At 37.7% G+C, this 24,535-nt stretch overlaps 1 protein-coding gene across 1 annotated transcript in view; it reads right to left on the reverse strand.

Moving 5' to 3' along the window:
• CHCHD6 (coiled-coil-helix-coiled-coil-helix domain containing 6) overlaps positions 1-24,535 on the reverse strand; it is a 3,644,424-nt gene that overhangs the window by 1,778,262 nt on the left and 1,841,627 nt on the right. The window lies entirely within an intron of this gene.

The raw sequence follows: 24,535 nt of genomic DNA on the forward strand, positions 1-24,535 counted from the left end.
CTCAAATTACTGAAAACTCATTTCACCGAATCTCATTTCACTGAAGTGAAGTCCTGGCACTGTGTAGAGTACTGTAAGGCAAGTAAAAGGTATATGCCCTTTTCCCCACTGTAGTGCAATCCTGGAGTTAGTACATATTGTTAGAGGGGATGTGAGGGGCATAGCCCCCCACACTGGGGGGGTGCTGGGCGTAGCTCCCCACTTAGTTTGGGTATATATTGTCTTTTGGAAAGAGTTAGTCATTGGTATTGTAAGTATGCATGTCTATGGTTTAAAATGTATTGTTTTGTGGCTTTCGGTGAAATATAATATAAAACCAGACTAGGTGGGGGCTAAGCCCCCTACTCTCCCCAATGTGGTGAATTGGTCAGGGTGAATTCAAATTCAGTGAAATGAGCTTTCAATGAAACAAAGTAGACCCATATATATAAACGTATATAAGTGTGTATGAGTTTTAAGTTTGCATTGCAGATTTGCCACAGCAGAACTCTGGTCTGCTAATGATTGGCAGTCGATTGTTATGGTGCCAAGTTGCCATAAAAAAGAAATAAATAAAAATAAATATATATATATATATATTCATCTATATAAACAAAAATCCTGAGAAAACTAAAACCCATAAAAAGTGCAAAATTCACAATATTACAAACAAAACAGCAAAACACCTAAAATGTCAACACACAATATGGTGTAGAATAAATGTTACTGTATACAAATCAGGTGTTAAATTATTACAATAAAGTATGTTCTTCTGGTCTCCAGCAGACTTCTTGAGAATGAAGCAAACATTTAAATGCATCTTAACAATAACAACAAAGAAATTATAATAAAACAGATTTACAGGGAGACAAACTTAAAAAAGGTTGCAGTGCTCAGGAAATAACAGTGAGTAGGCCCATAAGATGGTGTTTCAACTGAATCTCAAATCAGCTATGGAGAGTAACAAACAAGGAGCATATATAACATGGCCAGTAATGACTCATATCCAATGGGAAATCAACAAATCACACCATCAAGTTCAAGGAAGAGAGACCATTTACAGCATAAGCTGCATCCACGGATGGCATCCAAGGTAGCTGTCTATCTGAAGTAGAATAGATGCAACAGGGTTGGCCTTATTAACAATAAAAAGGGGGAGAAGACAATTCTTCTCTGAACCTGTGTTCTTTTTTATTAAACTACATTCAAACGTTTGCTCTGTTTTGGAGACTGAATAAAGGTCTGACTTGTAATGAATACAGAGCTGACTTCTTGATCTGACACTACATTTTACATGTTTATATATACACACACACATATATATATATATATATATATATATATATATATATATATATATATATATATATATATATATATATATATATGTATATATATAGAGCAAGCACTAATAGCAAGCAATAATATCCCCTGACACTTGATTGCCCAGCAGGGCAAGGCTCAATATTCACCCCTCACCAACCAAGCGACTAAGCAGTTCAGCCTACTATTCAGGCATGACCAAAGGGCAATTTCAGGTATACTCTCCAGTCCAGCTGGTGAACCTGGGTATCCTGAGGCAATGTTACAACTGCCTCATGTACACAGACAACCCTCTCCTCCTACCAGAAAACATTAACATACGCAAGAGATGCAATTATATAGCTAAACTGGAGGCTAATCTCTCTCCACCCAAGACTGGAACAGGCAGTCATGAGGAAAAGGTTAACACTTGCACCACACCTCTAGCCTCACACAGACATACTAAACGAGCACTGGCAAAAAATACACATAAATACACAAAATCATACTCGGAGGCTCTAAATAACAACCTGCAAAAGCATCAGAGTCCTCCAAAGCAGACACCCAAAAAGCCTGTACCTCCTGTCACAACCCAGACAACACATAAAACACAAGATCAGTGTGCTGCACAATTACAGCCCTTAAGGCAATAACATACCTAACACACTAGTAATAGGCAACTCTATAGTCAGGCACACTGACGTCCCACTCACTAGGCTGGACAAGGAGAAGGTTACTGTTAGCTGCCTGTCGGGAGTCAGAATCTGCCACATAACACAAGCACTCAGGTCACTCCAGAATAAGCACAAATATGACTCTGTCATTATTCATGTTGGTGTGAATGACATGGGAAGTACCACCCTGGACTACATGAAAAGAGACATGGAAGAGCTCTCTGATCATGTATCCCAGGTGAGTATGACCCTGACCCTGAGTAGCATCCTGCCCTCACCAAGAATGATACTGCAGTATAAAGAAAAAATGATCAATTTCAACAATTGGTTAAGCTTCTGGTGTCATTCAAAGGTGATCCAGTGTCTGTCAGCCTGGGACAACATGCTCAACAAGCCTCATTGCTTTACAAGAGACGGTTTGCAACTGTCACCCCTAGGCTTTTGAATACTGGCCAAGGCTCTTGCTGCCCCCATAGTACCTTTTTTAGGCAAGGCTCAAAAGTCAAACCCACCTCCGTAAACAGCACAAATAAAAAAAATGAGGGTTATGCTACTCAACGCCAGTAGTTTAAATATCAAAATGCATGTGCTCGAAGCACTCCTCAGTATGGAGAACATCGACATTTGTGCAGTAACTGAAACCTGGTTCAAGGCTCCACAGAGCACCCCAGCACTACCGGGCTACAACTCATACCACACATTTCGGCCACAGAACATGGACTGAAACACAAAAGGAGGGGGGTGTATCCATATTCATCAAGGATACCTACACCTCCAAGTTAGTGACGCAGCATGATACCTCTGAGATTAACTAACATCGGGCAAATCTGCAATGCAAATTGTGGCCTCCATGACCCAGGACTACCACTTCACCTTTCTGGAGACACTGGAAAACATGAAGGTCTTACCGAACACCCTGATATTGGGCAATTTCAATCACCCTACTGTTAACTGGGAAAACTACTCAAGTACAAACTCCCAGGTCCAGTGCTTCATGGAATTTATCAATTCAAATGCCCTGGATCAGCTGGTAAACTCCCCTACCAGAGGTGAAAACATATTGGAACTGGTCATCACCAACATGGGCGACAGGTGTTCCACACCGAAGGTCAACCCATCACTGGTTAGAGCAGACCATAAAATAATTACTTTGGATGTCTACTCCACACCACCACCCCCAACCAAGGAAACCACAGTGAAAAACTTTTCTATAGCAAACTTCACCTTACTTAAGACAGAGGTGGTAAGTTTCACAGCCCCCATGCTAAATGATATATAAATGCACTCTATGAGCACCTACAAGGATGCATAGATCGTGCCATCCCTAGCAAAACCAAGACTCACTCCCCTAAGAGAAGGAAACCAGTCTGGTGGACCCCTGCCATAAACAGGCTATACAATAGAAGGAGGAAACTAGTTCAGAAAAAAAGCAAATCCCAAGAAGGAAAGATATCCCTGATCAGTATCAGTAAGAAACTAAGGTCCTTCATAAAATCATCCAAGGCTAACTTCAAAAGAAAAATAGCCAAGGATTTGAAAGATAACCACAAAGCCTTCTTTAGCTATGTCAAGAATCTAAGTGGCAACTCACAGATATGCTCTGAGCTAGTGCAAAATAGCATAAAATATACTGAACCTACTGATATTGCCAACATCCTGGCAGATAGATTCAGTGCAAACATCACCCCCTTCTCACCCCCAAAAGGACCCACAACAATACCGAAAAAGTGTAGTGTCCTGGAAATCACAGACACACAGGTGAAAACAGCCCTTTCAAAAGCCAAAAGCACAGCATCAATGGGGCCAGATGGTGTCCCAGGCTCCATCTTGCATGAACTACAGAATGAACTAACCCCCCACCTAAACACACTGTTCAACCTCAGCCTCTCCACAGGCTACGTGCCCATAGAATGGCTCACAGCAACAGTTATTCTGCTCCACAAAGGAGGGGCCACAACTGACCCTGGTAACTATTGCCCCATAAGCCTGACTAGACTGGTCTGCAAGGCTATGGAGCGCATCATCATGGAACTCATTAACAATGACATTGGGAACCTCCAAACACTTGACCCGACCCAGTTCGGTTTTGTTAAGGGCATATCATGCCTACTAAACCTGGTTGACTTCTTCGAGACAGTCACCAAGGCCATAGATGAGGGGAAAGTGGTTCACACAGCCTACCTTGACCTCGCCAAGGCTTTTGACACCAATTCCCACTCAGGAATTATAGAAAAACTCACCAGCCTGAACATAAACCTCTACGTCACAAGATGGGTTGCCAACTGGCTTACAGACAGAACTCACACGGTAAGAATAGTGGGCTCCAGGTCTGACTCTAAACCAGTCACAAGTGGTGTCCCACAAGGCTCGGTTCTGGGACCCCTACTGTTCGGCATATACTTCTCAGAAGTACAAGCAAACACAGGAGGACTATGGCTAACCAAGTTCACCGATGACTGCAAACTGGGAGCCATAACTGACTCTCCGGCTGACAAGGACATTCTCCAAAAGGGCCTTACTAAGATGGACACCTGGTGTCAAAGTCATGGTCTCAAGCTAAATGCCAAAAAATGCATAGTCATCTCATTTGGGAAAAACAAAACACCCTTGAATTACCACATAGGTGGCAGCCTCCTTACTATAGAAGAGGTAATAAAAGAACTGGGGACCCAGGTAGATAGTAATCTCTCCTTTGACAATCATATTGCCAAAGTAGTTAGGAATTCCTTCTATATAGCCCATCTAATTACTAAAGGGTTCACATCTAGAAATAAAGAGGTTATAGTGCCCCTCTACTCGTCACTCATCAGACCCATCATAGAGTACAATGCCCCATTTGGGATGTACCTCACAAGACACTTCCAACAGCTGAAAAGATCACAAAAGTACCTCACCAAGAGGATTATTGGCCTCAAACATATGTCCTATGCAGCCCGAATGGAAAAACTCCGGCTGTACTCAGTGGCATATCGCTTATTCAGAGGTGATCTCTGTCTAACTTACAAAGCCTTGTCCAACTCAGAATTGATGGACATGCTCCACTTAAAGAAATTCAAGTCACTGCGAACCACTCACTCTAGTGAGCTAAACCTCGCCACAACAATAAATTGAACATGCTGGAGGGATAGATTCCTGTCATGGAGACTCCCCATGCTTTGGAACAAAATTCCTAACTACATTAGGCAGAGCCCCTCACTTTCACTCTTCAAGAGAAACCTTAACGAGTGGATGGGTAAAATAAAATACATCCCTGGGTCACTTCATTGGCTCTTCTTGACAGAGGCTCAGTTAATAATCAATGGGGCGGCGAAAACTGATACACTCTGGCTAGGCTTATAAATTCCCTCGGGCAGATAGCCTAGTACCTACCTATAAACCCATGAACCTATGAACCTATATATATATATATATATATATATATATATATATATATATATATATATATATATTTATATAGATCCCTATCAGATGATCGAGTTTTCAGAAACACAAAATTCATATGGTCAGGACCATATGATCAAGTTTTTGAAAACTCAAAAGGTTTTGAATAGAGATCGTGGATCAGGAAATTTACCCTTTTCCTCACAGTGCTGCGAATTCAGAGTCGATGTATATAATTTGCAGGGGGTGAAAACTCGATCATCTGATAGGGATCCCCATATCTATATCTATACTAAAAATATATATATATATATATATATATATATATATATATATATATATATATATATATATATATATATATATATGGGTCTACCTGATAACACTGACATGCCAAAACACCGACAACGAAATAACCGACATGACAAAACCGAAAGTTCAGAAACACGAAACTTCACATGCCCGACAAACCACAATCCCGACAATCAACAAAACAAATACCTTTCTCAAAAAACACACACACAACACAAGCACACCAAAAACCATACAAACCTACACTAAACCTTATATACACAACTATCTATGCACTAACCTTAACCCAAACCCTAACCCTAAGGTTCGTCACTATCGCACACTTACCTTACCCACACCCTAACCCTAACTCACTTAATCCACCCCTAACCCTTAAGTCTGTCACTATCGCACACTTACCCTACCTGCACCCTAACCCTAACTCACTTAATCTGCCCCTAACCCTTAAGTCCTCACTATCGCACACTTACCTTACCCACACCCTAACCCTAACTCACTTAACCCGCCCCTAACCTAAAGTCCATCACTATCGCACACTTACCTGACCCGCACCCTACACTAACGTCCATCACTATCACAAACTTACCTTACCCACACCCTGACCCTAACGTTCATCCCTATCGCACACTTACCTTAACATGTCGGTGTTCTCAGCGTTGGGATTCTCAACTTTCGGTCTTCTCCGTTGTCGATCTTCCGGTGTCGGTGTTCTCGTTGTTTACGATTTTCGGCATTTTCAGGTAGACCCATATATATATATATATATATATATATATATATATATATATATATATATATATACACATAAATATAAAATGGCTGTGGTTGTGTGTTAGTTCATTAGATTATTTTGTTGCAGCCAAGTTTTGGAGGAATAAATGGTTGTTAAGGAGTTATTATATTGCAGTCAAAATTAAGGAAGTCAAATATTGTATAATTTGATGTATTTTACTTGCTTTGAGATTGTGAAGTTAGCATATTTAAGTTGTAGGGGGTGTGGGGAGCAGAACTCCCATGTATAAACATTTTTGTTGTTGTTTTATTTATGTGAATTAGGAGCATTATCATAGCAATTGTAATGTATTGTTTATATTGCTGTCATTTGGTGTTGATATTTATTGGTTTAGTTGTTGCTAGTTAGCAATGAAATGACATAATGGACAATGAGCCAGATGACAGTTGTGAAATGTGTACTCTTCTGAAAGGAAAATAATGGAAACATATATATTTATCTAAAAGAATTATGAAAAGTTTCACTGAAACAGGATCCACAGTAATGTATTAAAAAGAGAAATAATCTGCAGTACTAAAACCAACATGTATCATGTAGTACTCAAATATAACATATCTTATTTCTTTCTGCAAAGTTAAAATTAGGTATCTGAATAACTCTGTTACCTAAATGGTCAAACCATCTAAGATCATTGGTCTTACTACTAACAAAGATTTTTATCTGTTTCTGTCTCAAGGAAATAATCACTAAACTTCATCAAAAACTGAGTATGTTGTACTGCGCAAGAGCCTTTGCGACTAGTCATATACAAGCTTAGACTGCTAACTCTTCTTAGCATCTACCTACTTTTATACTTCACATATTGTCAAATCTGTCCATAACTTCTGTTTAGTTTGCCTTCTGGGTATTCCCCAGATTCTACTATTATGAAGCATTGTATACACTCACATGGTTGGACTTACCAAACATCCTTGCAGAGAACCAGCTCAGACTGGCCCACAAATTATTAAATTGCCTCTTTGCTGCAAAGTACTCACATGTAATACTTGTGTCAGAAAATTCCATTCCATTACTGCTACTCTCTTTTGCAAAGTGAAATCCTTTAACAACAGATATAGGATTCCACAGTTGCCATCTATACAGACAGAGCTTGGCATAAACTCCCACTCTCAAGTAGTCAGAATGGCTGCCAGGTTAGCCTTAAGCAGGTCACAAAAATGCACCTAGTCAATAGCTGGTCATTTAATTGTAGTATCACTTGTCCTACTTCCCCTTTATATAATACCCAGCCATACCTCTCAACCTCTTAGTGCAAGAAATTTGGACAAATCCTGACAAACTGGGGGACAAAGGCCCACAAATAGGGACAGATTTTAAATATTGCTCTTATTAACTAGATTAACACGGTTGTGTTAACATACATTTTCTGGAGGATTTGAAGTCTGAAACTCAAATGTATGTCATTATTTGGTGACTTCAAGCCTCAGATCATCCCACTGCTTTGTTCCCCACCCTTCCCTTTATCCCACTGCCCTTCCTATGTTTCTGCATATGGTACTACTGTAAGACATCTGTGAAACAATAGCAGAACTTGATACATCTAAGGCCAGATTCCAAACCCATTTATACCATTTGCATGGTGTCACCCCAAATTTACTATAGTGAAAACCACTGGGCACAAGTTTCAGAGAAGACTTGCATGCTTCCTCTTTTGATGGAGTACGCAAATGAGGAATCATTCAAGGTTTCATGATCATTTAATATAGTTATACTTAATGCCATAAAGGACCCGCGGTGGTGGTGCTGCCGTAGCGTTGTCGCCTCACAGTACGACACTGTCTGGTTCGATTCTCAGCTAGAGCGTCTTCTGCATGGAGACATGCGTGAATGGGCAAACCTTCGTTGAAGGTTGTGCGTCAGGCCTGGCAAGCTGGTACATAAAAATCAACTGCCAATCATTAGCGGACCGGAGTTCCGCTGTGGTGATCCCTAACCGAGAAAAGCCAAAAGACACATACATACATACTTAATGCCATAAAGCAGAAGCTTGCTGAAGCCCTAAATACATGAGAAAGTATAAATTAGAAGAGTGTGCCATTAAAACATGGCATGATTCATTGTAAGCCCTTATCCATGCAATATGTCACGGGGCTTGCAATCTTAAATGGTGTCTCCATATTTAGGCAATCAATGCCTGCAGGATTTCTTCTATAAAACTACTTTGTGTGGTAGATGCTGCAGACAGTATTGCACATCAGTGAGCATTCTTAGGAAGTATTCTTCATCTAGCCAAGAGAGATTTAATTGCATATTTGTACCACTTATAAAAAGAATGTTGTTTTCAACCCTGATTATAAAATACACATAATTACACATATATTAATTTCTTCATTAATGACTTTAATCCTGCTTTCTTTTATGGATCAACATTACAATATGCAAAAAAAAATTCTCCTTATGGTAATACATACTTATCTTTGTCAGGAATATATTAACAATGTCAACACCAGGATTTATATCATTGCTGTGTTGTGTATGCACAAAGTTCCAGACACATGAGGTAGCAGTTTTGTGTGTCCAATGTTCCTCATATGTGACGGCTCAAAACTCTTGGATGTTAATAACATAGTTTTGTTGGCCCTGAGCTATGAACTTGCACCCAACTGTTTGGCTGACTGTCTGAATTCCTTTTCCCATACTTTTAGCTCATCTCTGCCTCTACTTAGTCCCGGTGGTATGTGAATGCCGCATCTGTGATTATTTGTGTAAAACAGTTTATACATTCTGCATTTAAGGTTATAACATCCTCTGCAGAAGAACTGAACCAGAACCTTTTTTATCCTTTCAATGCTGCAGTTTGCATTCCAGCACCCTACTAAAAGAAAGCGGTCCCTCTCTACCAACCCAAGATTATATGGACAAGTATACATGTTATAACATCCTCTGTAGATGAACTGAACCAGAACCTTTTTTATCCTTTCAATGCTGCAGTTTGCATTCCAGCACCCTACTAAAAGAAAGCGGTCCCTGTCTACCAACTCAAGATTATACGGACAAGTATACATGTTATAACATCCTCTGTAGATGAACTGAACCAGAACCTCTTTCAATGCTGTGGTTTGCATTCCAGCACCCTACTAAAAGAAAGCGGTCCCTGTCTACCAACTCAAGATTATACGGACAAGTGTACATGTTATAACATCCTCTGCAGAAGAACTGACCAGAACCTTTTTTATCCTTTCAACACTGCGGTTTGCATTCCAGCACCCTACTAAAAGAAAGCAGTCCCTGTCTACCAACCCAAGAGCACACGGACAAGTGTGCATGTATGTTTTCCATACTCCCCTCTATATTGTATGAAGCAGACTTTATTGTTATATATGTTGGTAAGCCACACACTGCCGAACCATAAGTCTCTCCTTCCACATTCTGTCGAATGCTCATATAGCCAGCATCTAACTGCGGAATCTCTAAAGGCAGATACAGTATTGCTGCTCCTATTCCTTACCTTGTCTTCTCCATCTATCTTCTCCACTGAATATCTTTTCCTTGTCCCAGCTTTTTGTTTTTGTATATCACTCTTGAAAATAGGTAACCTGTCTTGTCCACTGTACTGGCATCGAACCACTTCCCTTTCATATAGACTGTCTCTTTTGGGGGCTTTGCCACCGTCTTGAGTTATTTCCTCTCAGGCCATCTTTTCCTACCTTTTTGGGTTCCTTTATCTCAGACTATCCCTTCCCACTCTCCTCCAATCACAGGGCTTTCTCATTTCACTCACACTGCTTCTAGAATGCCTTGTGGCATTTAAAATTCCCTGCCATCTTTCTACGCCCTCTTTTCCCATCCTTCTAGCTCATCTTTCGTCTCCTCAGTCCCGGTTGTGTGTGAATGCCGCATCTGTGATTATTTGTGTAAAACACCATTTATACATTCTGCATTTAAGGTAATGAGGCTGTTTTACAGTGCCATTGTTCAATCTATTTGTACCCTGTGATATTTTATATATTATACAAAACAAAAAGCCAAATGCAGGGCTGCTATCAGTTGAGCAAGAGTTCAAAAATCCTCAAATCAAGGTGCACTCATAAAAATAAATAAAGTTTATTCCTTCTTCAGACTCTTAATACAATGAACAACACTGTGTAAATCACTTTTAAAAACTTCCTTATGTTTGCTATTGGACAATACTCGTTTTGTTTGTCACATGTTACGCTATCTTAAAAAGACAGGAACTAAAAGATGTCAACATCGGTGAATGTAACAATGCTTTAAAATGAATGCTTCCATAAAAAATATGCATTCAATAATCAGTATGTCCATGCAAGTAAAATCACAACAAATATAAACTCTGAAGCATTCTAAAACATGTTAGGCATTATACAAAATTATTAGTCATTGCTGCAATTATTAAAGCCTACTAGCTTATGTTATAAAATTAAAATCTTCAGATAAACAACATACAAGATCGCATTTCACTCTATAGCATCATTGCTAAAACATATATATTGGTGGTTCCAGTACAACTTTGCATGTGCCAAGTAAATGAACTAATATATTAAAAACGCTATACAAAGAAGTGAAAGCAATAAACACCTATTCAACTTAGATGTCCCTCAACAAGGAACCAAATAAAAGCTGTTGTTCAAAATTGAATAGATGTTTTTGGAACCTCTTAAATTGCAAACAGAACAAATTAGCAGAAACTATGTATATAGATGATAAACAAGAACAGTATCTAAACTTTTTAAAATTTAAATAAAGATAAACCTATACTCATGCTTAAATAACTAGACAATACATCTATGTACAATTAATCTCAGAATATGACATACTAAAACAGAAGAACATGTACATTTGTTAAAATATTCATTAAAAATATAAAAAATGGCACTGCAAAATGAGAGATAACAATAGATAAGGGTACACAAAGGGTAACACATAAAAATGGCACATAAAGATTACTCATAGGAAATGTCCATAGTAAAGCTCAGGGGAATATAGTGTCCCTAACAAATAACATGAACAACTAATATCATCTGGTACTGAATATAATGTCATTTTAAAATATTGAATGGATAGATGATATCAAGTATCAAAACATGTACATATTAATATCTAAATGACATACCTATTATATATACATATATATATATATAGATATAATTAAACATCTGAAAATGGTTGGTTAAGCACAAAATCATTTTTGGACAAAAGAAGGTCAACCAGCAGGGGAGACAGAAGAGGAAAGGTTCAATAGACAGAATCTTTGATTATGAACCTCTCTGGTAGGACTTTAAATGAGTATGAGAAACAAGTCCTTAATAAAGGACTAAGCTTATTCCCACTAAGAACAGTGACTTAGTGGACACTATTATAGAAACCAAAATGTTCATTCGTAATTTACAACTTAGGTTAGAATTTGGACAGTTTGATGACAACTCAGATAAGAATAAGTACCTATGTTCCTCAACTTCACCCAACTATCGGTGTTTGGTAATGTCGTGGAAGTGGTTAATGTCGTGGAAGATGACTTATATAAATGTTTTCAGGAGAAAGTACCACCAAGGCATGGCCTTAATCTGAACTATAATCAAAGACAAGCATTATATTCACTCAAAGATGATAGTTCAATAGTGATAAGACCAGCTGATGGTGGTCCTGTGGTCATCATGGATGACACATACTACACTAACAAAATGTTCCAAATGCTAGATGACAGTAATACATACTCTATATTAACTAAAGACAATTTAACAGATATGGTGTTCAGTGTTTACAATATTTTAGATGATTTGGTTATGTCTCTGGACATAACTCAACAACTTTATGAGTATCTTAAGGTAAATAACCCCATAATCCCGATTATACAGGGACTCCCTAAAGTCCATAAGAACAGTACAGATCCACCACTAAGACCCATTGTTGCAGGGCAGGGTTGGGTCACTGAACCTTTATCCATTTATTTGGAAAGTGTATTGAGACCTTTAGTCAATGATAACAAGAATATTTTGAAAGATAGCAAACAGTTTCTCTTAGATTTATACTCTCAAACTTCGACCCTTAGGTGAACAGCAACATTTCTTCTTTGTGACACTTAGTCAGTTTATTTACAGTAATCCCTAATGATACAGGAATAAGAATGTTAACAGAATATCTGCAGATACATGTTGATCTTATTGCTCTGTTACTTGAGACTGTCTTGACTAATAATGCTTTTGCATTTCAAGAAACTATATTTAGGATGTGTACCTATATGACCACCCACTTTGAAATTTACTATGAATTTCTCAGATGAAACTATACCTTTTTTGGATGTGGAAGTATTCAGGATGTCCAATGGCCTGATTAATACAACAATTCATAGGAAAGCATGCCAAAGGAATAACATACTACACAGAAACAGTATGCATCCTGAACATGTATTTCAGAATGTCCTTAAAGGACAATTCATGAGAGTTTCAAGGTTGAACCCACAACAAGAGTTTTATGATAAAGGAATAGAGGACATGAAGGATAGATTTTTAGATAGAGGTTACAAAGAAAAGGAAATATTAGAAATGGTCAAAACTGTGGAGTGTTTAAGAACTAGTACCGCTAAACCTTATTTTATGGCACATGAAGGTAATATGAAGAGTCCAACGCCTATGAAAAATGAAATCAGAACCAATCTTACTTTCAGTAAAATGAACCTGGAGGTGAAAAAAACTCTGAATAAACACTGGGGAATACTGAAATCTGATAGGGATGTTAGTGAAATAGTAGGCACAGCACCACGTGTAACCTACAAAAACCATTTGAATTTAAGAAACATCTTATGCCAAAAGCAGACCTATAGATGATAAAAACACAGTGCCTTGTGGGCATTGTAAACAATGCATCTATATTAATAAAGATACCACATTTGAGCATCCTGTTACAAGTAAAAATGTGGTGTACATGGCCACCTGTAATTCCTGTAATGGTTACTATATAGGTAAAACTAACAAAACACTCAAGGAAAGAGTTAGGGAACATGTTTATCACATCAGAGTAGGCACTGAAACCAATGCCCTAGCCAGACACAATACAGCAGCAGGCACTAATCATAATTTTAAATTCTGCGTTATTCAATCCGTTTGTGTAGGTTTTAGAGGTGGTGATTTAATCAACAAAACCTTAGAACAAGAGACACGGTGGATTATAAGACTAAGGTCTGATAGGTCACCAGGCCTTAATGATAAAGTGCAACTTAAACCATTTTTAAAAAGTAGAAGACTACGCAGATGATTCAACCTACATTTACCCAATTAGTGCAGTAAGGAACTGTAGATCCTGTTGGGTTAGTAATTCTCAAAGTAAATTAGTGTCTTGGTCAGTCTTTATAGACTGAACATAACTATTTTATAGTACCAGTGATGTATAGTCATAAGAAGATATGTTTTCAACTACATCTTACAGGAAATTATGGACTTTTAGAGATGTTATGAAATTTGTGTTTTAGCCTCATGTCAGAGCCTTTGCTTTACATCCTAGTGTCACAACGTTTTCACCTTTTTCCCCCCCTCTTAACCAACCATTTTCAGTTGTTTCTGGGCACAGTTCCACTTCGGTTAGTGAATTATATCTATATATATATATGTATATATATTTTTTCGTTTCACTGGAACAGGAATTCATTTTGTGAGTAGGATTAGGGATTTATAGTTTTGTGTATAAGGTACCCTAATTAACTCTTCATCAGATAGGTATGTGATTAATATGTACATGTTTTTATTTGATGCGTATCATCTATCCATTTAATATTTTAAAATGACATTATATTTAGTACCAGTTGATACACACGGAATTAGTTGTTCATGTTATTTGTTAGGGACACTATATTCCCCTGAGCTTTACACTATGGACATTTCCTATGAGTAATCTTTATGTGCCATTTTTATGTGTTACCCATTGTGTACCCTTATCTATTGTTATCTCTCATTTTGCAGTGCCATTTTTTATATTTTTAATGAATATTTTAACAAATGTACATGTTTTTCTGTTCTAGTATGTTATAATCTGAGATTGACATTGTTTTTTAAGGCATAATTGTACATAGATGTATTGTCTAGTTATTTACGGTAAAGCATGAGTATAGGTTTATCTTTATTTAAATTTTTTAAAAAAGTTTAGATACTGTTCTTGTTTATCATCACGTAGATGCTTACTTTGAGGTACCATTGCACATAAAGTTAGGTTGTCCGTAATTATATACATAGTTTCTGCAGAGCACGGCTTTTACCTCGCAAATAATTTGTTCTGTTTGCAATTTAAGAGGTTCCTTTTGTACCCTTTTTTAAAAAAACATCTATTCAATTTTGAACAACAGCTTTTCCCTAGCGATGATACGATTTGGTTCCTTGTTGAGGCTTACTTCATTCGCTAAGTTGAATAGGTGGGAAGGTATGCTTTTATTGCTTTCACTTTTTTGTATAGCGTTTTTAATATATTAGTTCATTTACTTGGCACATGCAAAGTTGTACTGGAACCACCAATATATATGTTTTAGCAATGATGCTATAGAGTGAAATGCGATCTTGTATGTTGTTTATCTGAAGATTTTAATTTTATAACATGTGACAGAAAGCTAGTAGGCTTTAATAATTGCAGCAATGACTAATAATTTTGTATAATGCCTAACATGTTTTAGAATGCTTCAGAGTTTATATTTGTTGTGATTTTACTTGCATGGACATACTGATTATTGAATGCATATTTTTTATGGAAGCATTCATTTTAAAGCATTGTTACATTCACCGATGTTGACATCTTTTAGTTCCTGTCTTTTAAGATAGCGTAACATGTGACAAACAAAACGAGTATTGTCCAATAGCAAACATAAGGAAGTTTTTAAAAGTGATTTACACAGTGTTGTTCATTGTATTAAGAGTCTGAAGAAGCCTTTGGGTTGGAATAAACTTTATTTATTTTTATGAGTGCACCTTGATTTGAGGATTTTTGAACTCTTGCTTATTTAGTATTTGGATTGATTTTATATATTATGTCAAGTACTGCTCTCACAAAAGTGTACTTTGAGATATGTGTTTTTATCATAACCATACTGCTTTAATTAACTTTATGCTACCAAAGTGTTAGAGTATAGCTTCCAAAGTTATAGTTATTCAGCTTGTGCTTTTCCATTGTACTTTAGGTTTTGAGTTGTTATCGTAACCTTACCACATAAACTGACTTTGTGCTACCAGAGTGATAGACTATAGTTTACAAAGCTATTTACAGTCAACTTGTGCTCTACCATTGTCTTTGTGAGCTTGTTTGTTGCTTATCGACCCAACGTCCTGCATTCCATACTGAATTGTAAATTACCCACTCCTCTGCTTAAATGCACGCACATACATACAGGCACCCGATTCTCTGTTTTCCACCTTGGACCCCATTTATCACTGTGGCGTATCACACTTCACACTGTTTTACTCTGAAAAAACTCTGGATATATAGTGTATATTTGGGCAACGCTCCTCTTTCTTACCACTGTCTTTTAACTCTTATGTTTCTTCTAGCGTACAATTGATTGAGTGCAAATGAGAAATGTTTCTACATGTTTGTCGCTGTGCTTTGCTTACCTTTGTGCACCAGCTGCTAGCCAGCTAAATTAACAGATTTTATTTATATAGTGTTCCACATTTTCACATCTTCCCCACTGAGTATCTTTTCCTTGTCCCAGCTTTTTGCTTTTGTATATCACTCTTGAAAATGGATAACCTGCTTGTCCACTGTACTGGCATTGCACCACTTACCTTTTATATAGATTGTCCCTTTCAGGGGCTTTGTCACCATCATGGGTTCTACCCACTCCATTCACCCTTGCTATGCTCGGGCTCATTCAACTCCTCTACTCTACCTCCTTTCCCACCCACCCCCCATATCATTACTTTTATACCTCACAGTACTTGTTTCCAGCCCCTCCCACATTTACTAATTATCCAATACTATCCCTCTGCACCTACCTCTCCATCACTCCTACATCAAATGACATCACTCCCCCAACTTTCAATCCCACCCCACAAATTTGCATCCCCCTATACTTCCGTTCTCCCACTACGTTACTCACTGGGTCACCTCCCCTTCTAACATGCCAGCTCCCAGAACTATTTACTCCCTGCTTTCCAGTACCCATGTCCCTCGCACAATTTTCACCCCCCTACCTCATAGCTATTCTGTTACTGTACATTTCAACTCTCACCTTCATGCAAACCCGAATCAATTCCATGTAACCCCTTCTCAAACTGCTCCTTTCTTCTACAGGGAACCCTCACTACCCTTCCTAATCTCACTTTCTCTCTTCACTTTCTCTCTTTCTCAGCTATTCAAACCTAAAGTCTTTCCACTCCCTATAAAATCCTGTAAGCCAAAACTGTATCCTCATAGTTCCTATCTTTATACTACTAAGCCTACTCCACCTCCTACACCCCCAATTTTATACAGAGACATTCACCCCAACCCTGGCCCATCCCCACCACCCACAACTAACACCTTTCCAACAAAACACCTCTCTATGTATGCTATTGGCACCCAGAGCCTACCTAAGAAAATCACTGAACTGCATGCCTGGGTCTCCTGCTACTCCCCTGATAGCCTAACATTATCAGAAACCTGGTTAGAACCACACATCCCAAACACTGAAATACTTCCTCAATACTATAACATATGTAATCTTGGCAGAGAAAACAAAAAAGGTGGTGATGGCGTTGCAGTTATGTACCCTGATTACCTGATGCTCTCCCCCTTACCTACCACTTTGCCTGACTTTCATCCAGCTGAGATTCTCATCGCTAATTGCCACGTCAATCCCTCAAAAAAAGTTGCCATAGCAACTATATACATACCACCTGGTAACACCATCCTATCTTGGATCTCCCAAAACATCACCTACAGGACCATCCTTCTCGGAGATGTAAAGATTGATTGGCAAAAGATAGACACCCCCTCCTCTCCCATGCACATAAACCTCCATGGCTTCCATCAGATCATTAATACCTCTACTCGTTATAACAATAATAATGCCAATAGCTCCACATTAGACTGGATTCTCACATCTGATCCTACCTTATACCACAACCTCAGCACCCTACCAGACTCCCTAAGTGACCATCTCCCTACCAAAGTTCGCAGACACTCCCCCCAAATACTCAGGTCCCACCTGTATAAAGAATGTTGAAACCTCTTCTCCTTTAATACCAGAACCTTTAATGATACGTTAGCTTCTATTAACTGGTCCCTCATTAAATGCCTTCTCCTCAGCGATGCAGTTCTACATTTCATTGGCACATTTCTGGATAATCTTGACTCCTTAGCCCCTTTAAGGAAACTTAGAGTCAAAAATGCCTACTCCCCTTGACTCTCTAAGGATACCCTCTCTCTAATGAAAAAAGGGACAAGTATTGGAAGCAATAGCTTCAAATAAAATCCACAACTCTTCTCCAAAAGTTTAAAGAACTCCATAACCTTTCAAAAAAACAAATCAACAAGGACAAGAAAAGACACTATTATAATGCTCAATCTACTCTGAACTCTAACCCAAAAGATTTCTAGCACTCCATCAACAAAATACTGTACCCAGATAATCCTACAACCCCCAAATCCTCCCCAAATAATTCTCCCAAGAAAACTGCCTCTCTTCTCAATACTCATTGAATCTATTCAAAATAGATAAATAATAATAATAATAAATGTTGGCCCTAGGGCCAATAGCCTAGTACCTACCTATGAACCTATGATCCTATGAAAAACTCATCCAAATGTATCCATTTGACAAACCCTCTCTTCCCCCACAAAAAGAAACACCCCTTTCATTCTTAAACCTGTTCCCACACCCTACATTCAATCCCTTCTTCTTAAACTTAAACCTTTCTCTCCTTCTACTGATAACCTTCCACCCCACTTCCTTAAACTTGCAGCCCACTCCATAGCCTATCCTGTGTCAGTCTTAATTAACTGATCCATTCAAGAATCCACTGTCCCAGATTCCTGGAAATCTTCTTATACCATGCCACTACACAAAGGAGGTAACTCCACAGATCCTTCCAACTACAGACCCATTTCAATTCTCTATCCACTCTCCAAACTTCTTGAAAATTTATACATAACCAACTTCTTAAGTACCTAATCAATGGTAATCGCCTAACCCATACAAAGCATGGCTTCAGACCTAATCATAGTACCTCCACTACCCTACTCTCTTTCACACATACTGTTGCTGAAGCCATGGAAAACAAACAACTAGTATTCTGTCTCTTTCTTGACCTATCCAAAGCTTTTGATACCATCTCCCATTCTAAACTTATTTCCAAACTAATTGAACTTAACCTCCCCCCCCTACTATTAGCTAGTTCTCAAGTTATATCTCAAACAGACTCCAGTCTGTTAGATGGCAATCTACATGTTCCCCCTTCCTACCTATCCAAACCGGTGTCCCTCATGGCTCAGTTCTTGCCCCTCTCCTATTTAACATCTTCACTAATAACCTACACTCCTCCTGCACATCTTCTTCCCTCATACAATATGCCGAAGACTCCACTGTCATCTCTATTTCTGACAATATCTCTAACCTCCTTTCTATAACACAACATACTTTCACTTCTGTAGAAATATGGGTAAGCGAACACCAACTTTTACTTAACCCCAAAAAAAGACTAAGCTCCTTCTCTTCCTACCCAAATCCCTCACTCACCATAAATCCACTTCTACCCTTCTATCCCTCAATAAAACTCCCATCACAGCCAATCTCCACATCAAATTACTTGGAACTATAATTGATGACCAGCTAAAATTTGACTTCCATATACAACAGTGTATCAAAAAAACAAACCAAAAACTAGGCCTCCTCTACAGAAATAAAAAATTCCTCGCTCCCAAATCCAGACATTCTCTTGCTCAAGCCTTTCTCTTCCCATCTCTATGCTTCTCCAGTTCTAACCCACCTCCAGTCATCACTCATATCCAAATTCAGGCAGGCCTATAACAGCATAGCCAGATTCACCAGTAACCTGCCATGCAAATCTCATCATTGCCTTGCCCTGAGCTAACTCCAATGGCTTGAATTCCCCCAACTCCTACGTCTGACACAGCTAGAGTTTACTCACTCCCTGCTAAATAACTCTTAGCCTGCCCATCACTCTCATCATTATTATCTCACTGTACACTAGTTCACCCACTCTGTAGCCCAATCTGTAGCTCAGACCAGAACCTACTAGACATAAGTCCGCCTCCTGTATAAACACTCTGTCTGCCACACCTGAAATAGGCTACCCCTTTGTATACGCAACATCACAAGTTACACTTGTTTCAAATCTGAAGTTAAAAACCACCTCCTAAACTCCAAAACCTGTCCTTGCCATAATCCCCCTTGAACTCAAACACCCCTTCTGGCCACAACTTCTTTCAACCTGTCAAAATCTTAAACTATTCACACTTTAATTTAACAATAAACAATGATTTTCGAGTAAAACAAGTCAATCAAAGTAGCTGTTAAACCCTACTATGCATATACTTTGAATTCATCTGCCACCTTTAATGTAATAACCAACAGTGAACCAAGAATTTTAGCACAAACATTGATATTGTTATTTTGCATGTACCAGATTTCATGACTGTACATGATTCTTGAACTAAGCTCTTAAACTGTATTTTTGCATATATTTATCTGTACCTTTTACTGTATTCTGTAATCTGCTATTATTGTATCTCACTTTTATTATTTTTTTCTCTCACCATCTTTTTGAATAAAGTTAAGTTCTTATATATTTAATGTACTGTAATCTTTATATAAAAGTTTTGGATTTCTGAGCTTTTCCCCTCGGGTCTCCACTGAAAATGGGACAATGTCCCAGTTGGACTAACCCGGTTAAAACATGGGAAATATTAATAAAATAATATAATAATACTTCACTGTTTTTCATGTGTAGTCTGCTTGTACAATGGAATCCCTAACAAAGCCAGAAAAACTTGCATAAGCAACAACAGCAACAGAGCTTTCCACCTCCAAATCCAAGATGCAGTTCTTGTGAAATCTATCAATAAGATACTCTGTTCAGTATTCCTTCAGTCTTTTTCAACTAAATCTTTTATTCACATGACCCCGCTATGAGCATAACTTGGATATCCAGAGCCCTCATCATTAACATTTCTTCATTCAGCCACTGCCATTAATATATAACATAGTCAGTGGTAAATCAAGACTCCTTTTCTTGCCTTTGCACAGTATGGACAGAGTACGGCACATGAAGAAAAAAAAAACATACTGTCCACCTGCATACTAACTAAGTGAGCTAAGTGAAGTGTACCCTTCTTCATAAGAATTCAATCCTACAACCAAATGAAATTTTGCAGTAACTTTCTTAGAATGACATGTTATAAACTAGTACAAAAGGTACTTAGCAATTAATTTTTATTGTTTTCTTTAATTTAATCTATTTGTTAACTAAGTAGGTCCATTGCACAAAGTGGCAATGTGTTCTCTCTCTTATACCACCTCTTCCTGGCGGGCTAGGGAAAGACTTGTCAGAACTCTTCTGGTAAGAGGGCATCCCAGACTGCAACAGTCTAGACCTAGAAGACCCCCTGCATTAAGGGAGCAAGCAAAATGGTCAGACACAGGTTTCCACTTCTGTGGTGTCTTGGGGAGACTTGAGAGCATGGTCTGATTAAGTGATTTGCTCAGGGTCACACAGTAGGCAAACAGAGATAAAAATAGCCAATCCTTGTACCCCTGTCAACAGCAAGCATCTCATTAACTACTCAGAGCCTTACTTCTCTGGTTTGCCAAACTGAATCCAGGTATAATGAGACAAACATTCTATCTTACTAGGCTGTCCAGCAAGTCCTTCAGAACATTACACTTGACCATTCTTCAATTAGATTTAAGCATACAGATAACCGTAATCCTTATTTTCTATGACTTACCCGCCCCTTCATAACCAGGCCAGCGATATCATAATAAATCCATCACTATCATGAATGAACAAAGATAAATTAACTGGAGTAGTTTCTTTAACTAAAAAAATGGCATCTGACACATTAAATCCCTTACTTTTTAGAAATCAGTTACACTTATTTAGCATCTTCATGACAGTCTGTCAGAAGAAAACAAATTATTTAAACAACAAAAACTTTATACATTCAAAATTCACAAGGCAGCCTTCACCCTTTACAGTCAGAATGCAACCTGTATAGAAGTACAATACAAGTATGAGTTCCTGAAGGCTATGGATTTGGAGTCTTATAGTTCATACAATTCAATAATTTCACATCTCAAACATAAAACGGTTATTTTATATTCAGATTAAATTATCTTTTTTCAGAAATGGCCCTCAATCTCCACCATATTATTTCATGCAGAGATGGTTAATATGGTTTACACATTTATATCTGTTCTACCTGCTACTCTATCAAAATGCATTAGGAAGCTTGGGGGTGTAAAATATAGGTGTTCCAAGGTGGTTTAACATTATGTGAAGATATAAATGTAGCTGTTAATCCAGGTTCAAATGCCACCTCTAAACAACACCCACAATTTAGATCTGCAATATAAAAAGTGACTGAGTTAAGAGGGTGATGGCTATTAATATATCTATAGTGATGTTTATACCACTATCAGGAAATGTATGCATTTCCTTCGGACTAGAGCGCTGCTTTGATATAGACTTTTTATTTTTTTATTTATTTAGTGTTTGTTAACCTTAGACATAGCAGTCCTAAGTGATTATTTTTAAGCTGTAACTTGGGCCATAAAGCAAACAGATCTATAAAGCCACTTAAGTAAATCAGTATAACGTACAAATAAAACACTAAGTGCAACTAATATACACAGTGAACATAACAGGAGACAGATCAGATAATGGACTTTTCATTCAATGCACAGTAGTTCTAAGACAGCACTGTTAAAGTCAAAAGGTCAAGAGCCCAAAACCTGGCAGAATATATGGCTGAAGCATAAAATATTGAATATGTCATTAAGTAAACATACTGAAATACTGGATGTCAGCAACACCCATCTGTCAACTTGCTACAATAAAAATCCATCAGTTTCCCACCCTTGGCAAGGTATTAAGTGCAGGTTTAAACTCAAGTATACTTCTCTGAGCTGTAACTCATCAGTCACATTATTTTATGCAAGTCACTCCCAGTACAGTTTGTAGAAGTGTGACAGAAGTGCTTGTAAATTTGGGGATTTTTCACTCTTTTGTGAGGTTGTATAATCCTGGAGTTAGAATACATAAATAAAAAAGGTGTGGCAGAAGATCCTACACATGGAAGCTACAGGGGCTCTTGGCACCACATAAGAAATTATTTTGTTTCTTTTTAATCTGGTTGAAGCATCTTCATATGGATTATTTTAGCCAGCTAAAGCTACAACCAATGCAGACTCATCTAGATGTAGTGGAACCACCTTTGCCAATATAGAGGAATTATGTCAAAACCAAATGTGACCCAGCAGTGACATAAACGCCAAGAAAGTTGTATGAAGTATACAAAACAGTATCAATACACAAAAGCAATGAAAACTTTAATTTAGATTATGTATGTCTTCTGTGAAATATCTGAAATGGAAAGTGTTATGGGATGCACGTGGCAAATTGTAGCAAAGAAAAGAAATAACAGCCACAATAAAGCCATAAGAAAGAGAACTAATGTATACAACTACAAAATGACAGAGAAAAGAAACATAAACTGACAAAAATATATCGTAGCATATGAGAAAGAGACAGACATTACTGTAACTGCACTGAATATGTGTTGAAGTTGCCCAAATATTGCCAAATTAGTAGTGAAATTCAGAAGATATAAACAACAAAATATACAAAAATGTCTTAACTTTATAAGTACCGAAGAATATTCCTTGATGTCTGAACAACCCCATATTAATAATGGAAAATTCAAGACTGAAAATGTACATAAAAATACCATCATGGTGGTAGATGCAACAGCAACTACTGATATCAGACTTAACCCCTTAACTGCTCAGCATTTACAGAAGTTCTGTTCCCAGAAAACTGTTTGTTTTGGCTATTGTTGTGCTTTGATTTAAAAGCATGTTTCTCCAAAAAGATCCAACATTTATTCATGAAACATTCTGTGAATGATAATGGTATAGTTATCTATAAAATGCCTTTGGACTGAGCTCCTACCTCAAAGGAGACAAAGGAGCAGCTGACTCTTAAAATGTAGTTAAGTAATCATGTTAAATGTAATTTTTATGTCTAAACATATACAAAAAAATGAAAAGATCGCTCATGCAGAAATATTCCTTTTAGATATGAAAATAATCCAACATGACATATTTATGGGTTTTGGTAGCTTTTGCTTATTTTAGACTGAAGAGAAACAACATCTATACATTTCTTTTCAGCTGATTATCCTGTGAAGGTTTCACTCTTTTAACTTGCAAAGACTATTCCAGAAAATGAAAAACATAACACATCCACAATAATGTATTTACACTTACTGTTATAAGGCACTGCACCCTATGTTCATTACCATGAAAAATAAAAAAAAATGCTTATTGTGTTGTCGGCAGTGTGTGTATTGTTACCACTGCCCACACATCTACCTGGTTTTCTGCCACAAAAAGTAAAAGAACGTCAAATCACAGGAATGAACTTCAACTTGGAGCATTCAGACACTAAGCTCTGCCCCTACCATTTCCCACTGAGCCAGAGCAATGATCACTTTAATGTGATCAGCCTCAGCCTGCCATTTGCTTTCTTCAACCAACTGCCTCCCATAATTCTTAACCTTCCATCTCCAAAATGTGGAACACTACCTCTCAATTAGAGTGGAACAAATGGACAAAATGTGGAATATAGGGATACTTATGGTGTTAACAAGAAAGTCCTAAGCATGGTCAGTAACAGTTTCTTCATACTTACTAAAAAGTTGTTTGGATGAAGTAATATGATTCGTTATTATTTACTGAGGCTATTTGCTAAAAAATAACAATGAAACTGTGCCAGATCTCTAACACGACAATGTGGAATATAGAATTTTAAACATTCAAAAAGAGGAACATTCTTCATAATGAAGTACAATTGAGAACTGCATTTATTTATTTATTTATTTTATTTTTTTATTTTACATTTGTTGATCAGGCTGGTCCAACTGGATTTATGTCCATTTT

Source organism: Protopterus annectens, chromosome 7.part1 (genome assembly GCF_019279795.1).
Source record: "Protopterus annectens isolate FY-2018-M chromosome 7.part1, PAN1.0, whole genome shotgun sequence".
Classification (NCBI taxonomy): domain Eukaryota; kingdom Metazoa; phylum Chordata; order Ceratodontiformes; family Protopteridae; genus Protopterus; species Protopterus annectens.